The sequence below is a fragment of the Patagioenas fasciata genome, chromosome 5, assembly GCF_037038585.1.
Source record: "Patagioenas fasciata isolate bPatFas1 chromosome 5, bPatFas1.hap1, whole genome shotgun sequence".
Taxonomy (NCBI): Eukaryota; Metazoa; Chordata; class Aves; order Columbiformes; family Columbidae; genus Patagioenas; species Patagioenas fasciata.
Genome location: NC_092524.1, coordinates 25,359,136 through 25,378,592, shown reverse-complemented (window position 1 = coordinate 25,378,592; position 19,457 = coordinate 25,359,136). Strand labels below are relative to the sequence as shown.

Sequence of the window (19,457 nt, the reverse complement as noted above, 5' to 3'; positions counted from 1 at the left end):
TGCAAAAGCACAGACTTGTTTCTTAAGAGGCCATCTCTGAGAAAGGTTAACTCAAAGTATGGAAACATAAATGAAATCTAATGACAGTTCTTCAGAATTATCTGTTACAACAGTTTATGGGAGGTGTCCCAGGAAAGTATGAGGTATATTTCTGCAAGGGTCTGTATTGTGAAATGAGTCAAAGAGCTGATTAAAAGTCCAACCATGTAGACTTTTGCTGAAGTCAACACAGGATCAAGACCACTTTGTTATGGCATTTTGCAGCCCAATCCAGGCATCTGATAGCTTCTGAACCCCCTTGCTGAAAATTAAAAGCTTTCTGTTTTTGTAAGTGGAGAGGGGAGAGTAAGATAGTTGTTGAAAGTTGACTGTTGGGAGTCTACATGTGGTTTGCTGAATCCTAATCTAATATTGATTTATCATCTGCCTTAATTTCTCTAATACCTGTGTCCCTCACAATCTTTAACATATCCATTATACTGCGAATTAGAAAGGTGTTATTAATGCTGTTGCACAAATGAGGAAATAAGACACAGGCTGAACACTAGATCTGCAAAGGGAAATTCCTAACTCTTGGACTAGCAAGCAAATCAGACATCTAGACTGTAGGGCTTATACATCTATCTATCTATCTATCTATCTATCTATCTATCTATCTATCTATCTATCATCACCTGTTGATCTCTATATAGATATATATACACATATTTATGCACTATATGGAGAGCATCCATATTTATGATGATAGTAAGTATGAGAGAGGAATAATTAATGCTCTTCAGTATGAGAACAGTTTATATTGAAATTATTTTGCTTCTTTTACAAACTGAAGAGTACTCTTTGGTTTCTCTGAAAAGACAAGAGGAAGAAGAAGCACCAACCCAAACCTCCTACATGCCAAATAAAGGTTAATAAAAAGGCAAAGCTCCTCTTCTGGACAAACTTTAACACCAGCTAGTAATCAAGACCATGATAGCCACTTGCTCAGTCCACCTACTTCACCCCCCAAGTAGGGGAGAGAACTAAAAGGGAAGAAACTAATTGATTGAGATAAAAACAGTTTAATAAACCAAAATCATAATCATAATCATGATCACAATCATAATATACTATTGATTATAATTATAATAATAATATAAATACAAATAGAATATAAGTGATACTTGATGCAATTTCTCATGAACTCTGTCTGTACCAAACAGCCAGTCCTGGACAGGAGAGCATCCTGGTCCTAAACAGACAATCCCATGGTGAGAGTAAAATGGTAAAAGGCAGAAAGGCCCAAAGGCCACCTGCAAAATGACAGTACAGCAATAGGCCGAACTAACACTGAACTCCCAATGGAATGAAACTCCTGAATGGAACTAACCAAACTAACAAACTGCAAAATCTGAATAGAACTAACTAGCTTCAAAAGCCAACTCCAGTTATATATGGAGCATGATGGTAATAGTAGGAAATATTTCATGGATCAGTCTGGATGTCAGTCTAGGTGCTGTCCTGCATATAGCCCTCTCCTACCACTTTGCACCTGTAGCTGGACAGCCAAAAAAGTCCTTAGTTTTCCTGACAACAACCAAGTTATCAGTGAGTCCTTACATTCTTTTCATACCAAATCCCAAACACTAAAAAGCTACCAGAAGAAAATATTAACTCTGTCTCAGGGAAGAAACAGCATTATCTCATTATTCTTGTAGTAAATTTAAACAACAGACTGCTAGCTACAAAGGGGAAAAATTCTAACTGCATGAAGAAAAATTAACTTATTTGCAGTTAAACCAGCACAACAATGAAGTATGTAGGTGCATGAGATGAACTAGTTTCTGGTTAAAGCTGAAAATCAAAAGAGCTATATGTACATGTTTAGGTCAGAATTTGATAGCTTATATTTAAAGCCATTATAAAAGCAAATAAGTAAAAGCAAGATTTCACACTGGATCAAACCTGTGATCAAGTGCTCATTTCTGATCATGCGTATTGTGAAAAGTAGATCATAATGGAATGAACTTTTTAGCTTCTCTCGTCTCCTAGTTGATGTATGGCTTGGAGCTTGAGGATTTCTATCTCTTAGAAATTGTTCTATTTCACATGTTCTCATTGAATCCATTAAGTCTAATGCATATCTGAATTCTACTAAACTCCTGTTTTCTGTGCTATCCTAACACAGCTAGAACTACAGAGTCTAGGTGCTTTATGTTTTAAACTTAAAAGAAAAAAGCTTTTCTAAAACACCTTGCTTTTTGATTTAGTTGAATATTGCCTTGATTGCATTGTTCTATGCAGGGTAAAGATAAGAGCATCTATATCTTCACTGCTGTTTCGAAAAACTCCGGAGAAATTCTCCCAGTGAGGGTTGCCTAGACTGGAGTATCTCTTGCATTAGCAGAATATCTGTGTCATTACTGCAGATCATTAGGTTATCTCCAAATCATGAGCAGGTGGCCAAGAACATCCATGTCAAGGCCTTGACTGCACTAACAACCTTAATGGCCCTGCCCAGCCTCACCTGGGGCCTCCATACACATCCCTACCATAGGCCCAAGGCCTCTATTTAAGCTCAGACCTGAGCATTCAGTCTTTGAGTAGTGCAAGTGTTGTTTGCTAGCTGGCTTTCTTGTCCATATCTGTGTTGAGACATGGATCCTATTGGTCTGGGCCTAACCCATGGACTAACTTCCTGCCTTGTCTCTGCCTTGTCTCTCTCAAACCTTTCAGCAGTCTCTGGACAATATCCTCATCCTGATTACACTTAACTGCTCCTGACCTGCAGATTGGTTTCCTGTCTTCATTTGATCCTGCATTATTTCTCTGAACTTGTCTGTTGACATACACTTTCGGTTGAACCTGACTGTGATCTCTGGATATGCTTCCTTTCTGAGGGGCCCGTACCCTGCTTACACTTTAATCGCACTTGGCTCCTGTGTCTTCATCACTTAGGGAGGAGCTAATCTTTGCTGTGTCCTGGATGCAGACACATGATGAGGAATGATAGGAGAACTACTATATTTGACAGCTAGCTCATTATACTTTGGGACCTGATGGTCAAATTAAGAGTAAGGAGGCGGGGGGGAAATGTTTAAAAAACAGGCATCTTTCTAGGGCCTCCTTAGGATATTATGAAACAATTTTTCACATTTAAATGATGTTCTCTCTTGCACAATATATAAGCAGAAAAGAAAGGGTAGGAAAAGCCTCTCAAGTTTCAGTTCTTACAGTAGCCACAGAAATTAAGTGGGGTTCTATCTGCAAGCTTAGAATTTGACTGAAAACAAAACAGGACTCAGAACGCATTCTAACTTTGGAAACTGTGTTGCAAACAAAAACTGATAGCTGACTTGGAAGTAGTCTTTTAAAATATCAATTTCGTTAAAAATAGTGACTCGTTCTGTGGAACAGAATTTTCATGTAGTTTTTTTGTGACCACTAAGTCACCAACAGGAGACAAATTGCAGGTGCTAACGAAAGGGACAAGTATGGACTAAAGATATATTATTACTTACTGTCATGCTTTTGGCTGCTTTCTGTGTTGAATCTGTTCTCTGTGTGTTAGAGTATGACTGCCTTAGGAAATGCTTTACTGTGAAGACAGGTCAAGCCAGACATAAGAACTGCAAGGACAAAATACCATTTTCACAAGTTGCTGTTCTTGCACAAGTATATCTAAGTTGGTTAGCCAGTCCTTATACAGGATTGGAGAATGTCATCAGCAAGTAGTTCCTGGATCTAGTTATTGAAAGAGTACCATCACCATCAACACTACTGTAATATATTCAAGATCTGTGTTAGCTAGTGCCAAATCCTGATCTGGAAAGTGGATAACGGAAACAAAAATCTTATGGGTTATAGAAATACCAACATTTTGCTTACTTGTCTTCCTGGTAGAAGCATTATGAATTTTTGGGGAAGAGTTCTTGAAAGTGTAGTCACTGGTTGGTGAAAGGCCTTGATGTGATTTTCCCGCTCTTGTCAGAGTAATTCTCATGATAAGACCTTTGGGTGTTCTGTAGACATGACTTATCTTGTGCTTTCTTTCTATTGGAAGTACAATACATCACTCTTAATGTAGTTGAGACCTCTTTGTTCCCAGTACTGGGTTTCTAATAGACAGTATAGTATAGCCTGAAAGAATAAAGACATTGCTCTTGCTTATTGCTGTTGTAGTTGTTGACCATCAAAATGACTGTCAACCACAATTTTTTTGGTGCTAGAAAAACAGACTTGGATTTAAAATTCATCTGTGGTACATATTTCTGGTATAGTATCAGTGGTAAGACATATGCTAAAGGTATCTATCTTCCTAAAATGATGGAAAACCACAAAATTCCTCAGTTGTCCTGCAGTTGTTCTGGCTGGCACGCAGCTGCCATCTCCACTTGGTCAGACAAGTACATCTCAAAACTGTTTATAATGCTTTCATATTCTGAATATTTTGAGAAGTCTTACCGTTACAAAAAGATAAGACTCTTACTGGTGAGATTGTGATTGTGGTTCTTGTTAATTTGGTACAACGAAGGTAGTTTTATTTTGTTTTATGTTCAATACTAAATTTGGAAGAATGGCTTGGTGGTTTTCAGTATCACTAAATGCCAGGGTATGATTTCTTCTGAAATTGAAAGTATTGTAGAGGAGGTAATAATGCTGTTCTTCAAACTGCATGATGTGTCAGTTCGGTATGTATTGGCTTTTAAAATGTTTTTAGAGGGAGACCAATGATTCTTGTCCGTCCGTTTTCTCTTTCAAGTAATCTGTCCTAAGATGCTTCTGAAGCTCCTCTAATGTACCCAATACCTGACACAATCAGCAAAACATTCTGTTGGAAATCAAAGGCTAAGTAGTGCAGGTACTGATCTTCATTAGATAGTTAAATATTTAAATAATTAAAAGAAACTACACGTCTTAAAGCAGCTTGGACGTGTGAAACAAAATGGGTTGTTTGTTCATCAATCAAGTATTGGTTTGCTCATCAGGATGGTATCATGCCTAAACTATGTTTGAGAGAGCAGGTACTATAACCTGATCAAAGCATATTGCATAATGTATTAGCTGAAATTGTTGACTGAATGGTCCTAGGGTATAAAATTCCAAAGGTCGAGGGTGGAATTTTCTTAGTTTATTACAATTCAGTTTATTACATTTATTTTTAGTAGCTGGAATGTCCTCTTAGGCAATATCATTAGAAGACAAAAGAGAATGTTATGATTAGAACATGAGTTGTAAAATGGTGCAGCACATTTTGGGACTTGCAGCTCTAGTGTGTGATCTACAGAGCCACTTACCATCATGGCATGACATTGGATGTTGCGAGTAATTCAATTTTTTTTCTCCTTTGACAAATTAAAGGAGATTAGAGAATGCATTTATGTCTGTTTTTCACAGATTGGAAAAAAAAAAAATCAACATCAGATTTTTATTGTCTCTTACATCCAAAGTGAAACCTCTGCAAGACTCAAATGAAAGAAACAGTAATGGGTTTTCAGGTAGCACAAAAAGCTACTTCAAATATGTATTGAAGAAAAGGGTCCTTAACAAAATGCTTTGGTAACAATAAAGATTATTTTTAAATTAATTGCCAGAATGAACAGTTGTATACTAGGCTTTTTGAAATTTATTTGAGACAGAAGAAAGTTTTGTGAAGTAGAGTTTATTCATTGCTTAGCTGAAAAGCATACAGAAATGCTTATAAAAGAAGTTTCTGCTTGTAAACAAGCATTCTTACTCCTTAAGTACTTATCTCCAAAGATAGGTTAAGTATTTTAGCACAGGATTTAGACAAACCTGCTGCACCAAAGGGCACTTAACTCTTCTATCTATGCAGCAAATAATTGTGTTACTACTAGAGAACTAGCAGTCACTTCTTGTTTCACTTCATTTTTGCTCTCTGCCTTTGTGCAATAGTATTATGGGAGTATGTACAAGAGAAGGACACAGTTGAAATATCTATGCATTCTAGTGTTTTCCAAATAATATCAATGCCAAAATGTGCTAAGCGTTAGTGCCCTTACTTCATCCAAAACATTAATGTGCAAGTGAGAAGTATAGATATCATTCAGGAAAGCTGGCATGCTATATTGTGTGAAGTACTCTGTGTACACTGAGTACACAGAGGAACATTCAGTCAAGTTTAGTCTCTAGCTCAGTGACAGGCCGAATCTGAAAAGAAGAAAAAAAAAAAAAGGTGTTGTGGTTTTCTTGTTGCTTTGTGATCTGCTGCCTAGTATAGTTCCATAACAACCTGTTAACCTGAAAATCATCATCTGTCTTTGTGTTCAGGTTACATTCTGTATAGCTTGGCATTTTGTCTTATGTGTCACTGAGGATTTGAAAGAATTTCTTCCATATTTGTGACAGCAGCAAGTCCAGTCATTATTTAAACTCACTTGGCCATACTAACTTGAAATCCCACTATTTAAAGAAATATGTATATAAGGACCTATCCTCTGGTGGTCTGGAGGTTGTTTTGAGTGTGTAGGTGACTCTGAGTCATAGTTACTGTATTGGTTGGATTCCCGCCCTGGAAGCAGCCTTCGAAGAGTTATAGATCAAGTCCAGAAGTACTAATGGGCTTGTTCACTGCAACAAACACTACAGCTAGCATGAACTCTAGCTTTCACAAAATTAATGAAAACTAACATTTCATGTTTTGGGATAAAAAGTGGAAATGAGTATCAATTGTTTATATGACAAACTGAAAGAAAACAGCTTGCATTAAAATATAAAATGGTGATCACTTTTTAAAAACTACATTCTTTGTTGCTTTAAATTTCATTAGTATAAATCTGAGATACCAAGTGACATGTATGGCAGCTGTGTCTTGGCCAAGAGTTGAGACCAATGCAAACAGTCTCAGTGTGGTAAGCCATTGCAAACAGCATAATGCAAACAAGACCTGAGGCTAATGAGCTTTGATTGGAGCTATGGACTAAAAACTGAGAGAACGATACTTGAAACTGCTGGAAAGATACAGCACAACCATTACCGTGGATGGTTTGCACTGCCAGTCTGACCTAACCCTGGCTATATCCCTTGCTTAGTTCACTTAATTAATTGAATGTAGTGTCTTTTTTTTCCTGGAACTCTTTTTCCCATTGTGACAGGGTCAGGTAAGCTACTTAACAGTGCACAGTATGACTGTTCAGGATTTTGTATATGCAAGAGAAGAGAATTATATTTAGACAGTAACTGCAATCATTTTATAATGCTGACAAAATCCATTACTGTCTAGTTGGTATCCATGGCAAACTGTCTAGTTGGTATCCATGGCAAACTGAAAAGGAGGAAGGTAAATCTAACAGGCTGTGTGATGGTAAATATTCAGGGGCATGAGAACCCACCAAGTTTAGGTTGCTTAATTTCCCAGAAGAGTTCTTCAGTTATTCTTCCAAAGTGAGAACAGATAGGACTATGCTAAAATCCAAACTTAGTTTCAGGGGCTGAATTCCCCAGTGGGAATAGTTTTGCTATCTGAAGGATTGTAAAGATTCTTTAAACAGTAAAACATTATTTGTAAATTAGACCCAAGGATGGATTACAGGTTGACTCCTAAGGTTGCCTTATGCGTCCCCACCTGTATATTAATTAATGTAAGCTGCTATTACTAGGTGAAGAAATAATGTGTGTGTTTGAAGATCTTTTATTGGTGGCTAGAGATATCCTGGTCTTCAGTGGTAGATTTCCCATTATCTCTGATGGCTAGCTTCTCCCTGCGATCATGGCAGATGGCAGCATTGTTACCTGATCTGTGTGTTCACTCAGCTCTGAGTAGGTAATTAGTTTAATTTCTTAAAGCACTTTTTGAAAGTTTGAAAGTTTGAATTTTATTTCTCTTCAGGGTGTTTAAAAATATGTATGCAGGGAGTAAGTTGGGCCTGTGGAGAAAGGAAATCTCTGTTGCTGAGGAGTCTAATAGGCACAATACTTGTACAGGTGCAAGATGCCCAGATGAAGTAGTGCCAGGGCCCTAAGTGTGTCTGCCATCTTGAGGGTTTTGCAGCAGCACCCAGGGCCAGGACAGCCAAGAGCTGACACCCCTCCCTCTGATGGCCTTGGGCTGAGGCTCCCCGGCAGCACTGCAGGAGGGCTGGGCTCGGGCCAACCCCCATTCTGCAGGAGCACCTGTAGGCTCAGGGTCTAGTGTTGGGCCCCACCAGAGCTCCTGTTCCTGTTGCCTCCCAACTGGGACACTGCCTGGCCTGGCATGGCCATTCATGGCTGACCCTTGCTGCTCTCACTAGATGTGCTTCATCACCATGCACTTGTCTGGCAATCTGTCTCTCATCTGAACCCACTCACTGAGTCTCTGTCCTGGCCTGACCCACTTTCTGCAGGGTTGGCACTGTGGGGCCAGGGCTGGGCTGGCAGGGAGCAGCTGGGCTGCATCTTGTGGCACCCCAGGCACCATAATGCAGCCTTCCACATCTGAGGTAAACATCTCTAATGGCATTTTTTGGCAAAGGTTTTTCTTAGTGTTTTCTTCTGGAGTTGTTTTATGCCTTTTCTTCTTCGATGAGCAGATATTTTTAGAGCATTTAGGAATCCTGTGTCTGATCTGGATAGTATCCGTGTTAATTTTTTTTTTTTTCCTCCTAGAGAGCATTTAGAGAACTTGATGACTAAATCACAAGCGTGTTCTAGAAAATTATTTGAATATATATTGAAGCAAGATACTTGGATCAACCAAGGTAGGAGGAAGCACTGAATGAACTATTTCACATGTCTGATATATGGATGGAATACTTTTATACATTAGGTATAAAAATCTGGAAGATGTCATTGGTGGTAATCTAGCATTGGAGGTAATCTAGTACTGGTGGCAAAAGTTATTATTTTTTGTGTATATTTATTTTAGAAATTGAAAAAAAAGTCTTGTGTGGTTGCAGTTGAATGTGACTTGGGAAGTCCAGAGCTGCATGTTTCTGCTGATGAAGTAGCTAAAACTCTTCTCAAGGTAGTATATTTTACTCATGTCACACTTTCCCACCAGAAGATCAACTCAAAAGGCTGTGAAGGCTGACTTCATTAGTCAAGCTTTTACTTTGAATCCAAAGGACCTTCTACTTAGCACTTTGAGAAATACCAAAGGGACCTTTATATTTACAGTTGTTGTTTTTTTTTTTTTTTTACAATGTTGTGAGCCTCACAGGCCATTCTTCCTAAATTAAGTAAAGCCTGCAGCACAAACTATGCAAATGCATTTTGTCATTCTGCTGCCTGAGTTGCCTCTTAGCATTTTATCACAGTGAGCATGATTAGAATAGAACACAAGCACCTGTTGCACATCTAAAATGAAAATAAACAGGAAAGGGAAAATACCCCAACCAGTGACCTTTGCCAGGGAAAACTGTGTCTATTTTCTCCTCAGAAAATGATGTTAACGCTGACAATTATAAATGTGAAATCACTTAAAATATTCACCATTAAAAGAGTGTTTCTGATCACTTAAAGTGTGTGGTTTCTGTAGCATTTCCTAAATTTTCTTCTTCAAGTTAGATATAAAAGTTAAGACTATCTGCACTTGAAATGACCAGAAGAGCAATCCATGTAGCTCAGATGGCACTTTTTCCAGGTGGAATCTAGGCCTGAGGGGCAGAAATTTCAGAAATATCTTTCTTTAGACTTCATCATTCACTAGCATAGAAATTAGTTGTGGAAAAGGTAATGCCAGCTCACATTAGCAGGGTCTGAATCTAATTAGCGAAGGAGCAGATGCTACAGTCTCTGGATTTTCAAGGAATAGATGAAGTGCAATAATCAGGAAGAATGGGCTACATCTTTTACTGACAGCAGATGTGTACAGAGTGATTAGGGCCCTTGTCAAATACTCAGGTAATGGTGTTTCTCATCACAACAGATGGGTGGTTCTCATAATGAAGAAATCACCTAGTTTATGTGCTTCCCATTGTTCATGTTTAAGAATGGTTTTGTTTTGAGTTTAATCTGTCATCTCTGAAGGTGTCAAGTCTTTCCACACTAGGATCTGTGTTGCATTTTAAGTTTATACATAGTTTAACACATTGTAATTTTGGTGGGGGTTCTAAATCTAACTCAGCTGGGCCAAATGAAGTAAATAATGAAGTTGCTGGCACTTCTGCAGCCTTTTTTCAGGTACCCTTTTTTTTTTTTGTTTGTTAGTTTTTTAAATGAGGCCTAATCACCCTGGCTTTTCTTCAACCACAAATACTCAGCACTTCATCAGAATCATTGCAATTAAGGCAAAATTTTGATCACCTTACCTTGCAGAAGGAATAATTTGTCATTTAGAGACTATCATGACATAGTCAAGCAAGAACTGCAGAACTAGAAAGTAGATTTATGTATCTATAGACGGGATTCACCTCTGAAAATAATAAGAAATACCACCTTAGTTGATGTGGAGAATTTCCAAAAAGTAATGTAAATGTGTATGAGTATCAGGGGAATTTGCTTAATATATAATGATGTATTATTGAGAATGATATTGTGTAAATTGGAATTCAGGGAAGGAAAAATAATGATAAACTTTAAAGCTGTTGTGGTGGAATAGGTAGCTGAAGCCTGTAAAATATGTGACATTAGGGCAGGAGAACAAAGAAGGAATGGTGATACTATAGTCTAGAGAATAACTAAGGGATGAAAAAGGAATTATCAGTGTGAAAGAAGAAAAGGAAAAGTAGTGGAAGTAAAGAGACAGAGCTTATTTCCTCTAGATAGTTTTTAGAAATAGTTACAAAACAGCTGCTGGGAGAATAGCATCTGAAAAGAAACCAAACAAACAAAAAACAAAAACAAAAAGAAAACAACAACAACAACAAAACCCCACCCAAGTCAAAAGCAAAAAGTGCTCTACAATTTTCAGTTTTTAATTTCGTCTAGTGAGTGAGGACAGGCTCCCTCACTCAACTAGAGAGCAGACAATTACTGTCCTACATGGTCCTAGCTCAGCTCTTCATTGAAGCAAATATGTGGAGTCTGAGACCTTGAGGTGGATGCAGGCTGACTGCTTGTGAATATGGCTGTGTTTACTTTTCTGTTGGTAGGCAATACAGTAGGTGTTTTGTCTGTTAATCTCCTACAAAGCACAAATATTTTTTTTCCTACATTTATTTTAATTTCCATAGGTAGTTGCACAAACAAGTCAACTATGAGAGGTTTACTAGTTCAGTAAGCAAGCAAAAAGCTTGAGCAAGTAAATGCACAGCCTCAAGCAACGCTCCTGATGTCTTGTTCTTTAGTCATCTTAGTAGCTTTGTGTATCTATAATGGATGATGTGATGCAGGATACTGACAAAGCTGTGGGCATGAGATGTTCAGGCATCTCCAAGTTTGCAAAAGAATCTGTATGTATTCGTGAGTCCACTTGCACTAAAATTCGTATTGTCTGGGGAGCATTTTAGTGCTTGCATAAAGTGGAGCTGAAACAGCATGGGTCTAACTTTACTTATAATAAAGAGATTGTACATATATACACAAACATGGGTAAGACATGGGTCTTAGGTAATTTTAATGCTTACAATTCCTCTCTTGCATGGTGTTTTCTAAAAACCCTGCGGAAAACCTGCATGTATAAAAAATGCAATACCTGTCAAGATTACAGAGAAACCTAAACTAAGAGGTAAAAGAAGGAAAGATCATAAGAATAAAGATCTGTGTATCTATGCCTGCTTATCCTAGAGCTTTTTCCATACTTTCTTTGAAATACAAGGCAAAACACAAAAGAATATGTCCTATTAAGTAATCAAGATGCTAAGTAAGCAAGTAGAATTAAAGAAATAATTGAACTATTCATGAAGGTTAATGTATGGTTGTATATCTTACACTTGAAGGTGTACTTGCCAAAATGGATAAATTCTGAAGAAGTTTACAAGGGAGTTACGACTAAATCAATGACAAGGCCGCTTGCAAAGACAAAGGGATGTCAAAGCTGCTATATTTGCCTGCATCTCTCTTGTGCCTCTAGCACATGGAAAATGAAATATAAACAGTAAACACTCTTGAAACAGACCCAGAAGATACCTGGTATTTTTGTAATCCAGTATCTGGATTTGGAAAGTTACTGCTCCTAACCTATACCATAATTTAAGAGTTTTCTGAGTTTATGTAACAACAGTTAATTGCATGTGCCTGTCCTTTGCACTAATGAAATCTAAGAAACAATCTAAGAGACAATGGCCTCCCTTATCTGATCCTTCCCCAAATAAAGCAGGGTAAACTGTCAGAGACCATGTCTGTGAAGGATTACTGTTAGTTTGTAAATATACTGAATGAAGCAGAAAAACAAACAAACAAAAACAAACAAAAAACCCTAAAACAACAACAACACACAACACAAAACAAAACAACAACAACAACAACAACAAAAAACAAACAAAAAAACCCACCGAACAAACAAAACCAGGAGTTAAACTGCTTTCATCTAATTTAGCCAAATAAACATCGACATTAGCTACCTTTTTGGCTGCTCAAATCCTGCAGAAAGAGCTAAAACTAGAACAACAGGATAGTTGATGTGGCAAAGAAAATTGAGAAAAGTGTGTAGAGGGGTGACTTACAGTTCTGAGTTTTTTTTCCCCCCTTCATTTTATTTCAGTCATGGGTTCAGAAGCCATATAGTGAACTGATTCATCATGCAGAATTATTGCACTTAGTTGTTCCTGACATAGCTAAGTTCATAAACTGTATGTAGCCCTGGGATAGCTATTGTCATTATACTAGGTACTGTTAGCTTAAATAGCTAAGAGGTAAAATGACTTAAACTTAATTTCTATAGATAATCTGTTTAGATTTTTGAATTCCTAACTTCAAACACGAGATACATCTACATCTAGAAAAGCCCATCTCATTAACAGGTGGCTAAAGGTTTGGTGTCACCATCAAAATTTTGGTTTTTTTGACCATGGGGCAAACTCCATGATACCTAGTCTCCTCAAATCAGATGGGCTTCATCCTTCTAGGAAGAGCAAGAGGACTATAGCCCATAAGTTAGTGGGGCTGATCAAGAGGGCTTTAAACTAGGTTTGAAGGGTGAAGGGATTGAAAGTGGGCTCTCTAAAGATCAACCTAAGGATGGAAAGCCTGAATTAAGAGTGAAACCAGCAGCCCACTTGAAGTGCATGTACACTAATGCACGCAGTATGGGCAATAAACAAGAGGAGCTGGAAGCCATTGTGCAGCAGGAAAGCTATGACATAGTTGCCATCACAGAAACATGGTGGGATGACTCATATGACTGGAGTGCTGCTATGTGTGGCTACAAGCTCTTCAGAAAAGATAGGCAGGGTAGGAGAGGTGGAGGGGTGGCTTTATATGTTAGAGAGTCTCTTGACTCTGTTAAACTGGAAGTCAACAGTGACAAGGTTGAGTGCCTGTGGACCAGAATCAGGGGGAAGTCCAACAAGACTGACATCCTCATGGGTGTCTGTTATAGACCACCCAACCAGGATGATGAAGGACATGAATTATTCTACAAGCAGCTGGCAGATGTCTCAAAATCAACAGGCCTTGTTCTTGTGGGTCACTTTAACCCGCCAGATATCTGCTGGGACCTCAATACTCCTCAGAAGAGGCAGTCTAGGAATTTCCTAGAGTGTATAGAGGACAATTTCCTTCATCAGCTGGTAAATGAGCCTACCAGGGGTAAGGCCCTGCTAGACCTACTGTTTACAAACAGAGAAGGGCTGGTGGGAGATGTAGTGGTTGGAGACCACCTGGGGCATAGCGACCATGAAATAATAGAATTTTCAATACTCAGAGATTCAAGGAGAGCCGTTAATAAAACCTCTACACTGGACTTCTGGAGGGCAGATTTTGCCTATTCAGAAGTCTAGTTCAGAGCATACCCTGGGAAACAATACTTAAAAACAAGGGGGACCAGGAGGGTTGGACATGCTTCAAGTAGGAGGTTTTGAATGCACAGGAACAGGCTATACCAGTGTGCTGAAAGGTTGGCCAGAGGGGAAGACAACCAGCTTGGCTAAACAGGGAGATTCTGAAGGAAATCAGAAATAAAAAGAGAGTTTACCAACTGTGGAAAAAAGGGTTGGCTACTTATGAAGAATTTATGAAAACAGCTAGATCATGCAGAAAAAAAATCAGGGAAACAAAAGTGCAATTTGAAGTTAATTTGGCCAATTCTGTTAGGGATAATAAAAAAAAATCCTTCTTTAAATACATTAATAACAAAAGAAGGGGCAAGGAAAACCTCCATTCTCTGTTGGACTTTGAGGGAAATATAGTTAACAAAGATGAGGAGAAGGCTGAGGTACTTAATACCTACTTTGCCTCAGTTTTTACCAGTAAGACAGGTGGCCCTCAGGACAACTGGCCTCTGGAGGTGGTTGACAAGATAGGAAGCCAAATAGCCCCCTTGTATTCCAGGAGGAAATAGTTGGTGACTTACTGAGCCATCTGGATCCTCACAAGTCTATGGGACCAGATGCGATCCATCCTAGGGTGATGAGGGAGCTAGCAGAAGAGCTCGCCAAGCCACTCTCCATCATCTTCCAACAGTGCTGGCTCACTGGGGAGGTCCCATATGATTGGAAATTGGCGAATGTTACCTCAATCCACAAAAAGGGCTGCAAAGCTGACCCTGGCAACTACAGGCCTGTCAGCCTGACCTCGGTGCCTGACAGGGTTATGGAGCAGATCATCCTGAATGGAATCACACAGCACCTTCAGGATGGACAAGGGATCAGACCCAGCCAGCATGGGTTTAGGAGGGGCAGGTCCTGTCTGACCAACCTGATCTCTTTTTATGATCAGGTGACCCACCTGATGGATGAGGGGAAAGCTGTAGATGTGGTCTATCTAGACTTCAGCAAAGCCTTTGACATTGTCTCCCATAATGTACTTGGACAAGTGTACTCTCTGCTGGGTTAAGAACTGTCTGGAGGGCCGAGCCCAGAGAGTGCTGGTGAATGGGGCTGCATCTAGCTGGTGGCCAGTCACTAGTGATGTCCCCGCAGGGGTCAGTGTTGGGTCCAGTCCTGTTTAACATCTTTATTGATGATTTAGAGGAGGGGATTGAGACCATCATCAGCAAATTTGCTGATGACACCAAGGTGGGAGGGAGTGTCAACCTGCTGGAAGCCAGGAGGGCTCTGCAAAGGGATCTGGATAGACTGGAAAAATGGGCTCATTCCAATGGAATGAAGTTCAACAAGGCCAAGTGCCTTTGGCCACAACCCCCTGCAGCACTACAGGCTGGGCACAGAGTGACTGGAGAGCAGTCAGGCAGAATGGGACCTGAGGATACTAATTGACAGGTAGCTCAACATGAGCCAACAGTGTGCCCAGGTGGCCAAGAAGGCCAATGGTATCCTGTCCTGTATCCAAAATAGCGTGGTTAGCGGGACAAGGGAAGTGATCCTTCCCCTGTACTCTGCATTGGTGAGGCCACACCTGGAGTATTGTGTTCAGTTCTGGGCCCCTCAGTTCAGGAAAGATACTGAAGTGCTGGAGCGGGTCCAGAGAAGAGCAACAAGACTGGTGAAGGGACTTGAACACAAGACCTATGGGGAGAGGCTGAGGGAGCTGGGGTTGTTTAGTCTGGAGAAGAGGAGACTTAGAGGTGACCTCATCACTCTCTCTAACTACCTGAAGGGAAGTTATAGCCAGGTGGGGATTGGTCTCTTCTCCCAGGCAATTAGCAATAGGACAAGGGGGTATGGGCCTAAACTCTGCGAGGGGAAATTTAGGCTGGATATTAGAAAGAAATTCTTTACAGAGAGAGTGGTCAAGCATTGGAATGGCCTGCCCAGGGAGGTGGAGGACTCACCGTCCCTGGAGGTTTTTGAACTGAGATTGGACATGGCACTTAGTGCCATGATCTAGTAAATGGACTGGAGTTGGACCAAGGGTTGGACTTGATGATCTCTGAGGTCTTTTCCAACCCGGTCGATTCTGTGATTCTGTGATATCATTATGAGACTCATACTCCTTTACTCAGAAAGTATGCTTTTCACTTTTCTTCACTGTGACTTTGTTGAGGTTTTGATTGCGGGGTAACAATAAAATCATGGCAGATGTATTGTTAACCTCCTCTCCCCCTGCTTCAGCCCCTCCCTCTCCCCCCTTCCCACTAAGGACAGGCGATCGGGAGAAAAAGAAGGACAGAGAGAAGAGAGTTGGGAAAAATTAAAAATGTTTTACCAATGCTACTAGTAAGAATAGAGAAAATTTAGAAAATATATAAAACCAATCTTGAAAGTCCCAGCAACCACAGGGCTGGCATCCAAAGTCCTGGATTGGACTCTGCAGCCAACCGGAGCTGGATTCAGTCTCTCACTAGGCCTCAGTTTGCAGGGACAACTATCAAGGTCCTCTCCTAATGTCAGCCATAACCAAAAGGGAAAAAGCAACGAGATCCTCGTGATCTCCTGCTTTTATATGAGGTATTCAGGGGAATGGGATGTTATACTCCGTTGGTCAGTTTCTCAGTCACCTGTTTCTCTTGCCCCTCTCGCAATATATCCATCCATGCTTATCAATAACTTTGCATTCCATTGCTATGTTTACCAAAACATGTATCTGGTTCTCCAGGAAAATGCAGCTAATATGAAAGCTTTAGCTGACAGGCAAATTCACTAAAATAGAAACTTGTTTTTAACAAAAACAGGACACACTCTCATGTTATTCATCCTAGCCATATCTGTTTCAATAATATTTCTATGTTAAGCTAATAAAATTGCTCCTAAATACATGCAGGTAGGGTTTGAATTGAAGAGGTGAAGAACTTGACAAACACACACCCGCAGGTGAAGCTGAAGTCAGGAACCTGTGTACGTGTATGAGCTATGTATTGAAATCCTGTTAGGTTAAATGCTCTGCTAACATATGTACCCAGTTTCAAATCTATGACTGGCTCTTTTTGAGTGTTTCAGGAAAGGAGTTTAGGTAAAGTTGATAGTTATGATCCAGATGTGACTTTGTTCTAGTTTTCTATGTTTGTGAAACAGAACAGAGATCATAGTCTTTGAAGGTATATGTGAAAGGAATTTAGTACTTCAGCAAGGTTTTTAACATTATTGGGTGAAAACTACTTAAAAAAACCCAAAAACCGATATTAAAAAACAAAACAAAACACCTTTATGCTTAAAAAAAGTACATTATCTGGTGAATGTGTATCAGCTTTTACATGGTGGAGAGTTCTACACAAAAATAACTGGTTTAGAGCTGCTTCTTGCCTAACAATATCCTTATCTTGTTTGTATGAACTACTGTACTGTTATGGTTAAGATGTATTGGACTTGCAAGAGACGAGTGATAAACTCTTTTCTATTATTGCCCTGTTTTGCCTTCATCAGATATAATGGATTCTCCATTTCAGACAGGATTTGAAACTCATGCTCAGGCCATGTGTTATACATGTTGTAATGCCTTTTTCTCCCCTCAGCTTTACTTGATTGGTGAGATATTTACAATCTTTCTATTGTATAATGTTGTTACATAGTCATTATGTTTTCATTCAGTGGTAGGAGAAATTATTCCAGTAAACATCAAATATGAAAGGGATGCTGGATCTCTTTAAAGTGAGAAGAGATATTGTGTTAATGTCAAGCGATTATCATTGTCACATTTGTTAATTAGGTTGTAGAACTCTGAAAGTTGATTTTAGACATTGCTTGTAGCAGTTATATTTTCTCTACCTTCCTAATGAATAAAAATATTTATTAAACACTGTTATTTTTATCATGCTGACATGGCAGGGGAAGATAAGCATTGTTTATTTTCAAAGTCAAGGAGATACTCAACTATGTGTCCAACCTAACCAGTGAGATATTGGGACTGCAACTAAGTGCTGTCATTACTGGTTGAATTACATCTGTGTGTCCTCAAGTTCATTTAGTCTCAAGTTTAGCACTCTAATGATAACCGCTCTGTGTGGTGGAAACACTTCATAAAATGTAGTTGTGTTCTTCAGCTTAGATCATTCAGCAAGTCTGATTTGGGCCCCTCCCCCTTGAATTATGATCATGATAGTCTATAATCAAACAGTTTCATCAAGGAAAAACTATATTTGTTTAATGATAAAGTATTTTGAAAAGACTGTATCTTAAACAATTATCTCTTTTTAAGTCCTTATTTGCCTACAGGAATCTGACCATATTTGTGGGGACCTTAGAGACACTTCCAGACTTCCTCTCTCTCTCTGCTTGTCTTACAGTCAGAGCTCTCCGATATCGTACCTCACAGACTCTGGCAAATCGTACTGGGAATGAAGTAACTGTTTAAGCTTGCATGCTTAAAATTTTCATGCTTTGCTCTGCTCTGGGAAAAGACAGGTTATCCATTCTGTGAATTAATGATTTAAAAACTTAATAGCTTTCTCATTTTTAAAAGGACTTTGAAGGCTAGGTGCTCTTGTGTGGGAAGTAATTTTGTACCTCTTTTTTTTCTTCCAAACCCTAGTAAAACTAAGGTGCAAAGACACAAAAGAAACAAATGTACATAATTTTACAACATCTTCTACTCCCTGGTCCAAACATATATGGCATTTATAAATTTATTGTATCATTGTATTTGGTATTACACGTATCCTATTGACTTAAGAAATAGATTCCACACTACTAACACACAGCATCTCTTCTGCCCTATTGCTAATGCAACAGCCTATCGTAGTTTGCAACTCTATGCAGTAAGAAGTCATTATTGCATGAAAGAACATGGCATTTTTAAAAACCTTTCCTCTTAGGATTGTCACGGAGGAACACCAAAATAAGTTTTAGGCAGACAACGAGGTCCAAAACAGACTTCTATTCTGTCCAGGAAAGTCCAGGAAAACAACTAATTAGAAACAGGGTTTATACAATCAGTTAGCACTCCGGTAACATAAAATACAGGTTTGGATATCAGTTGAGGAAATCATTGGGGTACAGCAAATAAGAAGAATGGAGATCCACAGTGTGCATACATGTGGCTCACGAAAAACAATGCCAGAGCCATCCCTGACTCCAGGAAAATATGCTCACTTGTCTAGTGAGGAAAACACACTTGCTTATATTAGAGCAAGGAATTCTATTAAGGAAAATACACTCGTTAGTCCAGCGAGGAATTATTAAGAAAAATACACTCGCTAGTCCAGTGGGAATTATTAAGTTATCACTCACCCACACACAGAGAGGAGGCAGTCCCAGTTCTGGGAGGTTACCTTAGACGGCGTTCCGGTCTAAGGGGAGGGTCTCTTGGCTGCATTTTGACCCGCTGCTCCAAGAGGACACACACAAAGGGAATCCTTGTCGAGTACCCTGTTTTTATAGTCTTGTCTGATCTGGCTATGGGCATTCCAGAAGCTTCTTGGCTCCTCTGCACCCCCACTCTGGCTATGGGGGCCCTGAAATTTCTCGGCACCCTCTCCGTCTCTGACTGTGGGCACCCAGAAACTTCCCAACTTTTCAGTGCCTCTTCCCCTCTCCTAGCTAACTGACAGAGGGTTAAACAAAAGGAGCTATTCACTGCCCCGTTGCAGGAGGATTGGGCGGGGG

The 19,457-nt window shown here is 39.4% G+C and overlaps 1 protein-coding gene across 8 annotated transcripts in view; it reads left to right on the top strand.

The window, feature by feature from the left end:
• LRRC4C (leucine rich repeat containing 4C) overlaps nt 1–19,457 on the top strand; it is a 572,608-nt gene that overhangs the window by 344,160 nt on the left and 208,991 nt on the right. For 6 of the 8 annotated variants that reach the window (XR_011739325.1, XR_011739326.1, XM_071809105.1 and 3 more), the window contains one exon: nt 8,587–8,678. The exons of the other annotated variants lie outside the window; for them this stretch is intronic. The gene's annotated coding sequence lies outside the window, so the exon portion shown is untranslated. The remainder of the gene's footprint in view (nt 1–8,586; nt 8,679–19,457) is intronic. 8 annotated transcript variants of the gene reach the window in all.